Source organism: Malurus melanocephalus, unplaced genomic scaffold (genome assembly GCF_030028575.1).
Source record: "Malurus melanocephalus ecotype Western Australia unplaced genomic scaffold, MMel_1.1 scaffold_258, whole genome shotgun sequence".
Taxonomy (NCBI): domain Eukaryota; kingdom Metazoa; phylum Chordata; class Aves; order Passeriformes; family Maluridae; genus Malurus; species Malurus melanocephalus.
In genome coordinates, this window is record NW_026623490.1 from 285,054 (window position 1) to 297,728 (window position 12,675).

Sequence of the window (12,675 nt, forward strand, 5' to 3'; positions counted from 1 at the left end):
TTACTGTAATGGGGACACAGCAACAGGGAGCAGTGGCAATACCAATCAAGGTTAATCYGGAGWCCTTGGCAATGCAGAGGAACAGATKAACAGATTTGCTTCCTTCAGCACTCTCTCCTCTGCTTTAGCCTTCAAGAAACTATTTTTCTGTGTTGTGAGATGTATCTGCCTTTTGGGAATCTTCAAATAGCTTTCAATAGCTTTGGAATACTATCATAGAAGAATGACATCTTTTCTTCAGATCAAACTGCTCTGGCAGTAACGGTGCAGTTGCAGTGTCAGCCAGGCTGTCTCCCCTCCTAGCAGGCTGCTGTGCAAACACTGGCAGAACACTGKCAGCCCCCAGCTCAGCAWGGACAGAGAGCTCCACTGACAGCACAAAACTTCTCACCATGTGCAGGAGAGACACGGGAACTGATCTGGCAGGGGAGAGACAGACAACTGTAAAGTGAGAAAATAGYTAATCTGTGTCAGAAGGTGATAAGCCTGTATGAAATTATTAACTCTGCTGGGGACTGGGTCCAGAATTACCAAAGTTAATTTCTGAAGAGCCTGTGGAGATGTTTGGCAGGTGACAGCCCTGGCTGGGGAAGTGGCCTGGTATCTCCTCACAAGGAAGGCAGTGGGTGCTCGGTGGGAAGCAGGCTGATGTGCTCTCAAGGGAGGCTGCAGACAGATTTCATGGTGCTGAGGTTTGTGTGAGCGTGTGCTGTGAGCCCAGGTACAGAGCCCGGTGTTACTCCTGGATATTTGATTCTGGGGGTGGTAGATCAAGGTAGGAATCACTGCAAAGGGTGAGATTCCATAGCAGCCATGGCAGAGATTCAGGTTTAGACCCTTTCCTCCTGCATCCTTGTTCCCATCCTCAGTCACAATGCCCATTCCATGCCCTAGTTCCCTCTTCATTCCTTTGTGCTGCTAAAATTGCTGTTGAAGAAGATGTAAATCTGACCTCTGTAAGAGGATGTTTCCTTTTTAAAGTTTTCTGGTCAACTTTTCCACTTGCCAAGTGCACTTACAGCACTTACAGCCTGTTTACACAAGCTAACTAGTTAATGATCTGATTTATATTATTTTCATCTTGTCTTCACTCACAGCTCTTAGTTCTGTATCTGCCTGAACTTCCTGCTTCTTAACTTATGCCTGCTATAAAACCTTTCCATTATCAATCTGAATCATAAAATGGTCAAACAAATGTTGTATCCTGCTGGCATCAGGGAAGTGGAATAGCAGGAATGGCCATTAAGGGAAGTGCAGAGACTGGAATGGTTGAATCTGTACCCAGCACAACAGCTTGTGTGACTGCAGTCTGTGAAATAGCATATTCACACCTGAAATGCAATTTATTTTTTTTTGTAAGAGTGTGTAACAGAAGGTGATGCAGGAAATTAGCTGGTCTAGCAGAGACAKCTCTTCACACTGTGAGCAGAAGGAACCAGCAAAATGGGAGTAACAGGATCTGTTTTCCTTAGGTGTAATGGAAAAACAGATTGATTTTCCTCTGTTCTACCTCAAATTTGTGACAAAGGTTTTGCTGTGAGGTTTGCAATAGAATTCCATAATCTTTAGCGAGTGATGCTGTCAGGAATAGTTCTCATATGTGGACAAAATTCTTGTGACCCAGAGCTGAAAATAAAGAGATTACCAGAAATTAATAGATTTTCCTCTCAAGTCAGAGTCCATCATTCMCTTATTAGTGAATTATGAAAAATTGAATTTTCTGACTAAAAAATCCATGGTGGATAAAACTTGTGTTTGCAATGTATGCTTATAGTTTCAATTATACTGTGTTTTAAGGCTTTTATCCATGTTGGGAAAGATTCAGTCAATTTGTATGGAAGTTATTCACCAACTTGGATGTGTAAGAAATCTCTCTCCTGGAATCTACTGATTTTTTAGTATTTTAGGAAAGTTTGTGATAGTTCTGATGTTTAAAAATCAATAGTTAAGGTCTGAAAATCATATTTATGCAATTGTAGGTTTTTTGGTGGGTGAACAAAGAGATGGGACTTCCTTTCATTTACCTGAAGAGTCTTTGATTTATGAAGTGTGTTATTTCATGATGGATGTTTGACAATTCTTTTCATTCTGTTATGTGATTTTGAAAGGAGCACTTGCCTTTAAACAGCTTGGTATTTTAAAAATAAATCTATCTGAAAAAGTCAGTGGAATTTGGAAAATCAGGAACCTATTGCTTAAAGGTGAACAAGAGCAAACTTATTCAGTTCTGCTTTCCTAAAGAGCTTTTTTAAAGACACAATTATAGGAGGCCTAAAATAATATTCAAATAAAGAATGTGTTCTTTTTCTTCTTTGAGTTGGCTTTGGTCAATAACGATGTAAAGAAGAGCTGCAGATTTTTGACTTTCTGGTGTTTGGAAAAATTGCTTACTGGCCATGGCCCTTATGATGTTTTGATTTTAGATATAACTTTGGGTAAATTTCATATTGTTAAGCTCTTTGGTGTCATTGATCATTGTAAATAATTTGAGTTTATTTTGGTTTTTTTTTTTTTTAATACATGTTCAAAAGTTTTTATGGTCTATTTTTGATCCATGGTACATCTTTATAATGCAGACAGATAGACCATGGTTGTATGAATGAAGGACCTAGAAGGAAAACTTCTGTCAGCATCTTGCATTGTTTTGTCTCCCATATGCTGGTAATGGCAGCATTAGAAGCAACTGGATACTCCATATCTCTTGTCTGAGAAAGGCTACCCAAGAGGAATCCCATTTTCTCTTAAGCGAAGGTATCCATGTTTCTATGCATTCAGTGATCGTGTCTCAGAGAGTAGATATGAAAGCATAAATTGTTTTTCTTCTCTGAGCATCACTGGAARTGTCACTTAGGAAGCATCAGCACAACAAAATCCCGATTCTCCTGACCCAAAAGAGCAGTTCAACTCATGCATCTTTTAGTCTTGGTGGCTGCTGCTTGTGACTTGGAATTGGGCTGGATACCCTGGGTGCAGCTTTCACAAGGGAGGAACAACTGTCCCTTTTCTCTTGACATTGGGTTAGTGATGAGTTCAGCTGAGGAGGTTGGGCAATCACCCAAATCAGAGCAGAGATATAAATATTAGCAAAGCATTCTCATGGGACAACGATAGAATTTAAAATTGGCTTCCTTGACTGATCTCAGAGACTGACAGGGCTTGGCAGACCTATCTATTTTCTCAGGCATTAAATGAGCATGGCTTGGATTATCTCCTTAAATATTTTCCTTCTTTTTGGTGAAGTATAGAGGTTGAGGAATGACTTAAATAAAAAGAAAAAAAAGAAAATAAAATTGAAAGTTTGCATCCTGAATCCATATTTATCATAGAAGAAAGGAATAGGAAAGATCTCAAAAGGTCACCTAGTCCATTTTCCTATCCCCGGGCAGGATTAATGAGACGTGAAGCGGAGTTCCCACGCTGTGGTGCACTGCTGATACATGAATCCTTTAAAAGAGAATGTAGGACTGCTGCTCACAGTCACAACATGCTGGGGCAAATCTTCAGCACACAGGAAATGCTATTTTCAGGAGATCATTTGGAAGAGGCTTGCTGAGCCTCCAGCCGGGGGAGGGAGGCCGGACTGAGGCTGCTCAGCCTCGAAGGACAGCGAGAGCAGCTTAGTGCTGGATGCAGAGGGATGAACGCCTCTCCTGTTGCTCAGCTGGGCTTTCTGCCTGTGACAGCTTTCCTGGCTGCTTCTCTTAGCTAGAGCTGGAGCTACAGTCCACGGGTTTCTCATCCACTCTGGCTAAATTTGTCCATGTCCATTTCCTGGCACTGAATYCTGGAGTGGATTAGCCCTCACTCTCATTATTGTACTCTGCCACCCCTCATAGCTATGGGGCAGCTGCCTATTGATCGTGACAGTGGCCCATTTAGATTCAAAAAACGCACAGGAGAGAGAAAAGCAGRTTGTTTGGGAAGCCAAAACATGCTYAGARACCATTTTATTAACTTAATAGTAAAGGCAACTGAGTCCCTGCACCTCGGTACATTCTCTGTTGCAACTGAGTTTAATCCGACAGATTTACAGACACAGCCCCTCCCTGTGTCTCCTTGAAGACTTCCTTTAGGCATGATCTCTCTGCATGAAAGCCATCTTCTCATCTTAGYAGAGAAGCCCACCTTGCTTATGGCTTTTTATTGAGGAGTAGAACTTTCTGCAGCAGTTTTACACAGTGTGGTCTGTGCCTTTCTGTATCCAGTTTGTTGTAAGGCTCAGAAGACCTGTGCTACAAAGAGATTCCTACAAGCAGTTTTTGCAGATGGTGTAATTGAGTCACTTTGAATGCTGATAACTTCCTGCTGTGATCTTTGATCTGCTCATAATGCCCGCTTTGGGAACCCTTATTCCTATAATCCACATTTCCCTCATGGTTGCTGGGGGCAAGAACAACATGGGTAAACACCATGTTTTTGGGACACCGAGGTTACCTTGTTTAGTCAAGTGAAGAGGACAGAGCAGGAGTTGAGAAAGACAGATTTTGTGGGATGGGGATATGGARTGAGGTCTCCATCTGATGAGTGGATGTAGGCAAGACTAGTGGCTTGATAGCATTTCATATTACCAACTTAGAAGGATGGTCAGAAAACATTGTGCAGTGCTGGAGATCAAATACAGAGCTGTTAGACCATCAGGGTGCTGATGGCCAGGGCTGATGCAGCAATGTAACCTCAGTTTTTGTGTAAAGGAGGAGGTTGTGTCATCAGACTGCACAGGATGGCACTGTGACAGATCCCACACTAAAATAAAGAAGCTGACCAAAGCAGACCTTTTGAAAGGTGTGCTGTGCCTGAAAACATTATCTGTTCTCAGAAAAATAAGGTATTTCATGGGCATTCAAGCTTTTTTGTATCTGCTGAAAGGGGCAGATGAGGAACAAGAGCCATTTCTAAAATCTTGCCTTGGCCTGATAGAGGCAAATATTTCCCTTGGAAAAAAATCTGAAAGCTGATAGCTTTCCCTGCTGTCAAGAGATCAGCCTCGGGGAATCAATTTATAAAGCCTCGGGGAATCAATTTATAAAGACATAGTATACCATGCTGATACCTTAGTAATATTTTAAGATTGAAGATGTAGATTTATAACCTTAGCTTTTGATAGTGACTATTTTAGTGAGTATTTTGCTACGCAATACGAGGTAGCTGTGCCCATGATAATTGTCACRTCTTTACTTCCACAGCAGTGCTGGGTTTCCATATCTGTTGCAGGAGTAGAAGGAACTATACCAAGAGATGTTCCTGAATGGCCTGATAGATATTTTCCCTGTGAGACACAAAACCAACAGAAGCAGAGCTGACTTTGATTAGCACTTACTGGCCCTGCAATTGTGTTCTTCTCTCGTTACGAGGACTTTTTTTCTCTTACCTTTTCCAGAGCTGCATATCGTGATTTGCTGGAGCATTTTGGCAGCCTGGTCTCCCATTTAGTTTAACATGGTGGTGTTCAGAAGACAAGTTATCCTCTGAGAACTGCAGTATGTCTGCTGTAATTAATGGATGCTGAAATGTTAACACTGAAATGTAATATATATGAATTCCTGTTCTGAATTTCTGAACCACAGCAGATTGCCTCATGTTTTATAATGTCTTCAAGGTACTAAGGTATTTGTTGGCATATAAAGAGAAGTTCCTTCCTAAATCTCTTATCAGCAGATTTAGAGGAAGAAATCTGTATTCAAACTTCTATAATTTCTCAGTGGAAAGGCAGAACATCTATGAGTTTGTTCATGGTCCTTCTGATACTGTCACCAATTTCCAGGGAATTCAGCTGCTCAGGCTTTACAGTTCTCATATTGGCCCACTTCCTGCTTTGCTTCTCTTGTATCTCTATATAACCTGCAGAGAGCTCTCACTTTCTAGATCCTCAGGCAAATAAATAGCGAATATGGCTTAATCTAACAATTGAGATCTTTACATCTGCAGGTTAGCTGTTTTTCAGTGCCTTCAGGAGAATTGTGTGCTGACTGAAAACCCTGAGAGGGACGAATAGTTCTATTATATATGTGTCTGCAATGTGAGCATGTGATACAGATAAATATTTTTAACAGAGAGAGCATTGTTATATTTAAATCTGACCCACACTTTAATGATGGCATTGTAATCTGTCTAGCCCAGATAACTGTTAGGGAAGAATGCATTCAGATATATGGATGAAACTTCATCACTAAAACAATTTTCTGAAGTTTGGTCTGGGGCTATGAAATATATTTTTGGAGTTACTAAGAATGTTACCAACACACCACTGAACCTACCTTTTGCTCCAGACACATGAAAATGTTTTTCATGTTTTTGCTTTTCACATAGATTGCTTGCATTTCAGCAAAAACTGTTAGGAAAGCAAATTGAAAATCAATTACTCCAGAAAGGAAAGTGAATAATTGCAAGAAGAAAATTAATGAACAACAAAGTTATGGCTGGAAACCTCTATGATGAGTTTCATATTAAATAACACGAACACTTAGCCTTTTAAAAAAATGTTCTGAAGTGTTTCTGGGAAAATTGCAAAATACACCACCTTAACCTGGTTGACTAGAGTCTTTAGTTACCGATAGAAAATAATTTGTATTTTACTTTCAGGTGTAGGATAGACTCAAATGTGCTATTTGTGTTTCAAAAGCCTCCTGTTGCAGAAGTCTTAATAGACCACAAGAGTGTAGCAAGGGTTTCTCCTCAACTCCTCCTCTCCCTTCTTCCTCTAGTTATCCCTTTGGTCACCTTGCATCAGAGTTTTCAATTGTAACAGAGACAGGAAAAAGGGAAATGACCTTGGTATCAGTCAGTGATTTGAAGAAATACAGTCACAGGAAGTTGTCTGTGTTCCACACAGGGCTCTCAGCCTAAATCCCACAACCTTCAATCCTTCAGCCTCATATGGGAAACTGTTTCACCTGTGTGGAGCCACTTGAGCACATTGGCACATGTGAAAAAAAGAAATCAATGGTCTGGAAAGCATTTTCTCTGCTGGCAAATATGTAATAAGATGCTGCCAATAGCTCAGCTGCATAAGCATTGGGAGCACAGTCATAAATATCTGCTGAAAGCACACAAACTTTTTTTGGGCTGGTTGCTTGGCACTTGTGCAGCTGAGCTGCTGCAGAAATCTGGGTGTGAGGTGCCAGAGGAGAATAGGATTGATCTACTTGGTGCTATGAATGCAGCCTTTGCCTCCTTGTCATAAGTCTTTGGGTTTCTATCARGTTTGGATTCCTTCTGTCTGCTGAAAACCAAAAAACCTAGGCTTTTAGGGARGATTTCATTATGAGGCAACTTTTACCTCTAGAAAGACATTCTTGTGTTTTAAGTGATCACAGATCAAATATGATTTTTGTGTATGTTGCTTCACTTCCTCCAGTTTTATTTGGGACTGAGGCTTATTATATGCTCAACTACTAGGAAGGTATGGCTTAAATCTTGAATTAAGAAATTGATTTGTCCCCTATCCCARCTGAGGAGCTCTCAGCACTGGTGACTAAACTGAAATGTGACCCAAAAGTTTGGGAATTGGAGAATATATAAGCGAAACACTTTGTAATAACAGCTGTACCCTCCTTCCAGCAAAGCTGTACTATAAATGAGCCAGGCTGCACTGGTGGRTAGGTGATTCCTGCCACTGAGGAATGGAAGCCAAAGAACTTTTCTAAGTGGAAATCTTCCAAACTCATCCATCACTTTGTCTCTCAMAAAATATTTTTATGCAAACAATGAGTATAATATACTGTATACATTTCAATATGAATCTTCTTAYAGGCTAATTAGGCCTACTCTATTTCTCAGCATCKCTGGGTTCACTAGGAAAYGCATTCCTGCATTTCTTTGAACAYCTGATTGTTGCTACCTTAATGACATCTTCATAGACAGAGAAGACACACATTCATTTGATGCACAGGAAATTGAATTTTCAGACAGATTTACCCATATTCTTTTCACATCAGGCAGACCTCCATTTCTTTCGCTAGCTTGATTTTTGGAAGCTAGTAAAAAGGAATAAAACAAGCTATAACAACTACATTGTGAAAAACGTACCTATTGCTTATCTCGCATCTATATCAGAGTAGTATATAAACCAAATTGCTTTGGAGGTGAGAGTATTTAATTTTGTTTGTTTGTTTGTTTTGTTGTTGTTGTTTTTGCTTTGGCAAAATCAGACATAAGAATTAGATTTATAGTGTAACATCATATCATTTAGTGCTCTGAGGTAAAAGAATTGCTTTCCTGCTATTGTGATGGCAGATGGTTTCTTGTAATTGCATATATGTCATGTGGAATTGAGGATTTATTGTTTTTATTTTTGCCGTGAGAATATAAGTTTTCAAGATTGACTAATTAAAAGGAAAAAGGAAGATAACGTAGGTGGGTCTGAGATGCCCCTGACTTGCCTGGAAAGATTCTCTGTTAACTTTGTGTCAGGAATCAGCCTGTAGATGTCCCCCAACACACATTTTGCTACATCCAGTGTTCAGTTCTGTTGAAAGCAGCTATCACATTTATGAATTACCAACAACCCGAGTTAAAGAGAGACAGAGAGACAAAAAACTGCTCAGGAATGCCTGTTCTGTGGGAGGACAGTTGAGGTAATGATAGAGTGAGGAACATCTCAGACCATGAGAAACATGAGCTAAACAAGAGCTGATAAAAGGAAATAGACCTGAGCCTTGCAGAAGACTAAAGATGTCAGAAAAATGGAGCCAACAATGACACACCTCACTGTGACACTTAGAAATGGAAATGATAGATTTTCCTTTGGTTTAGYGAGCCAGAACTGACCTTAGCACTACAAATACTTGATGAAATGAATGCTGTACATCTGTGAAGTGACAGGTTTGTTTTTGACAAAACCAGCAGGTTAGGGGGTGAAAATATAGCTCAGCCAATAATGATTCTGATGAAATGATGAATTTTTACTTATCTTTAGCTGATGTAATTAACTGCTGAATAGTGCCTGCATCAAGGTGGRCCTCCATAACCCAGAGTGGAGCTGGATGAACCCTGCATATGGTTTGTAACATTGGGTGGAATCTTAAAGAGCTGTTTCATCAATTTGCAACCTGTTATCTTCAATAAACTCTTGATTTCTTCTCACAGAAGACATGGATAAATGGTTTCTGCTTGTATCAATACCCATATTCATGCAGCCAAACACATTTATCAAAGTGTATCCATTTCTCACAATTTATTATTCTCTCTGTTGTCATTTTTGTCGTTAATCTTCTGTTCTTTAAACGACCCAGGGAGGGCCTGGAGGAACACAGAGTAACATTTCCCCCAGCGCAAGTAATGAAGAGTCAAAGCAAACACTGAGGGACTTTTAGCTGAGAAATTTCATTGTGCACAGATTCTACCTTCCTGCTGCTCTAACRCAGATCACAGCAAAATCAGCAGCATCCCCTTGCAGAGGAGCCTTCAGGTTCTCCTGAGTCCCAGTGACAGTTCTACAATCAGGCCTTAAAGTCTCCTTAGTGGGGTCTCCCTCCAGGCAAGCTATTATGATCTTTGATTACATCATTTTTAGAGTAATTTTCTCAATATTTTTTTCCTTCATCTTCTTTTCCTCCTTTTTGGGGACATAGTTAATAGCAACATGTCAATGAAATTATTATTTCTGTAGTATCAATGATCTGCATACTGGAAGACTGCGATGTTCCATCCTCTCTCTTACATCCTCCTGTTCATTAAGCTGCACAATCCTATTTCTTTCATCCTTTCCTCACGGAAGACTTTTTCAGGATGTTATTTGTCAMTTCCCTCTGGAGTCTCTCTAGGTTTTATATATTTTTTCAATAAGGAACAATGTGATATTAACTTGTGATGTTAAGCTTGCTGTTCACCAAAACACACATAATTGTTTTGGAAAAACTGTTAGATGATATTTTGGTTTCTTTTCCCCCATTATTTCTGCCTAAATTGAAAGGTTTTGATGAAAAATCACTATTGCCTATATATCAAATACGATTTTTAATATTTTTCCATTCACCTTTAAGTACTTTGTTTTTACACAGTCTCTGAGATTGTTGAACCAATTAAACCTTCCTGCATAATGGTGGGGAAAAAAAACCTTAGAATTAAAGAAAATAAGTAAACATGAGTATAAATATGTGACTCAGTGATGGTCTTTTCCAACCCTAATATTTCTATGTTTCCAAGATTCCTTATTCCAGCAGGATTTTGAACATTGTTGGGAAGGGATTTTTGTTGACTGTTGCTCATCTGCTGCTAATCGGAATGACATTCCCAAAATCACACAGAAGCATTCTAAAGTAACTAACGCAGTGCAGAAATGGAGATTGCATTCTGACCAATAGGAAAAAATAATGAAGTCCTGAAATAACTGAAATAGTCAGCCAAGGAACATTTAAAATGTGAAATAGTAAAGTATTCCTAAAAGTCAATTTTTCATGGATAAACAGCAAGTTTTCTTCTTCTATACTACATAATGTGTAAAAGACATGTTAAAAAAATTATTTCTAGAAGTTTTTAAAGGAATTTGCACACACAAAGAAAGAATTGAGTGAAAGAAGTGTGTGTCAGACCATATGCCTGTGGCACGGTTCTGCAATAAGCAGTTTTCAATTCCATGGATGAGCTAAGGTGTATAAATTGCTGCAAGTATATTGCTTCTGGCTGGTGAGAGGATGTGTAATTGAGCTCTTTCACTTGCAGAGTGAGCCCCAGTCTGAAGGAATGTAAAAAATTACATCTGAGCTTTCCAGAAACAAGTTGCACACAGGGGACTTGCTGTGAAGGAGCTGTTGAAATGTAAGGTGCTAAGACTTTTATAACAAGGTAACCACATACATTGAGCCTTTAGTATGATTGATTGTGCTTCTGAGTTGGGTTTTTTTTGGTGGTTTTACTTTTCTCTCTTTTTTTTTCCTTTTGCAGTGGTGATGTATTTTGTTTTGTTTTCTGACCCAAACCTGCAGACAAATTGTAGGGGGCAGGAAAGAGACAACTTGAACTGCTGACTGCTCCAGTGAGACTGAGGGCACAAGGAACATCTCATATTTCATCCAACCTCCAGCAGTCAACGAGAGAGATTGAGGAGAGCAAGTGAGAGTCAGGTCTGGGAAAGCAGTACCATTAGTCAGTGAAAACTATGAGCCAAGTTCTAAGCAGTATTTTTCCTGTACAGCTACCCCATCAAATAATTTTTCAAGGCAAGAGCAGGTGTATGAGAGTTGTGTTTGGTTGAGATTGATTATACACATGTTAATCAAGGACACTGAGAAAAGCTTCCCATTGGGTTGATGTGCCTAGCAAGCCAGCTTACTCAGTGAAGTCAGMAGAGCTGTGAAAATTCCCTGGATTTTGGGTTTTCACTGCATCTTTTGTGTTTTCCTGGTGCTCTTTAGACACACACCCATAGAAAAGTTATTCTCAGTGCCATAGTCGTAGATACATTAATAAATTAAATAGTCCACTTCTTTTGTTGACACTCTAGAGTTTACATATTTCTTCTTCCTAAGATGGTGGACAAAAAGAAGAAAATGTTCCTCTTTTTAAATTTTAACCTACTTTTTAATATATATATTTCTCACCATATCTGTCAGTTATTCTTTGCTTCYACTTGTTTGTGTCTTTTGCAGGGTGAGGAGAACTTGACCTCAGTGCTGGAAATTTTCTTTCCTCAGTTGTGTCAGGACATGAAAGAAGTAATTTCATTCTCTGACCCCAGCYATACACAGAAATAACAGAAGCCTCAGTATGCTGAGATCAGGCACTAAGGGGARCTGGGGAGGACAGATGTTTCATCAACAGAGATTTCCTTCTGAACTAGTGTGAAGTAAAGGGTTGTTTTCTGACCTTTTTTCTTCTTAATTTAATCAGATTATGTTGAATGAATTCTCCTAATATCAAGTMAAATTCTTTGCATTTATATAGGGACTAATCCAGAAAAGCAGAGATTTCACTTTAAATGTATACATATTTTTCCATAGGAAATTTCTCTGAGGATACATTATGTACTTTATTCAGAAAATGGACTTCTCTCTGTAGAAAAAAATGGGCCAAATTATCTCCTTTAGATGGATGTATTTAAAAGACATTGTTAAAAACATGTACAATTGTTAAGGAATCAAAATATTGTATTAATTTTAGTAAAGTAAATGGACCCAAGGATGACAAAAGTGTCAACCCAGATCAAGTCATAGTAAAGTGGTGACAAATAGCTCAAATATTTGAATTTTGAGATCTGGATCACCATGGGTTATTTCCATGATAAACAAATTGGGATATTCATGCTTAACACACACACACACACACACACACACACACACACACACACACACATAAAGTTTAGATTAGCCTGTATAGAGGGAAAAACACAACAAACCAAAACAAAATGTGGTGTTATGAAGCTGAGAGGTCATAAAACAGCCTGATTGTGCAAATTTTATATATTTGGGAGTTCCCTGAGTCTGTTTTTATCAGAGACATTGGTCAGGGCCTCTCAATCTGGATTAATTATTTGTAGAGAAGAGCAAACTGTTTCTGCTGAAGATTTTTACAAATCACTCTGAAGCAGAGGGTTGAGTTTAGTCTTTTACTCTCTTTGATAAAAAGTACAGAGAGTGGGAGAGAGGAGATGTATGGCAGTAGCAGATGAAGTAGCTGTGGTTTACTCCCAGTCCTGGGAGCCAAAGCAGCTGTTTATTTGTGGTGGATGGTCAGAACCAC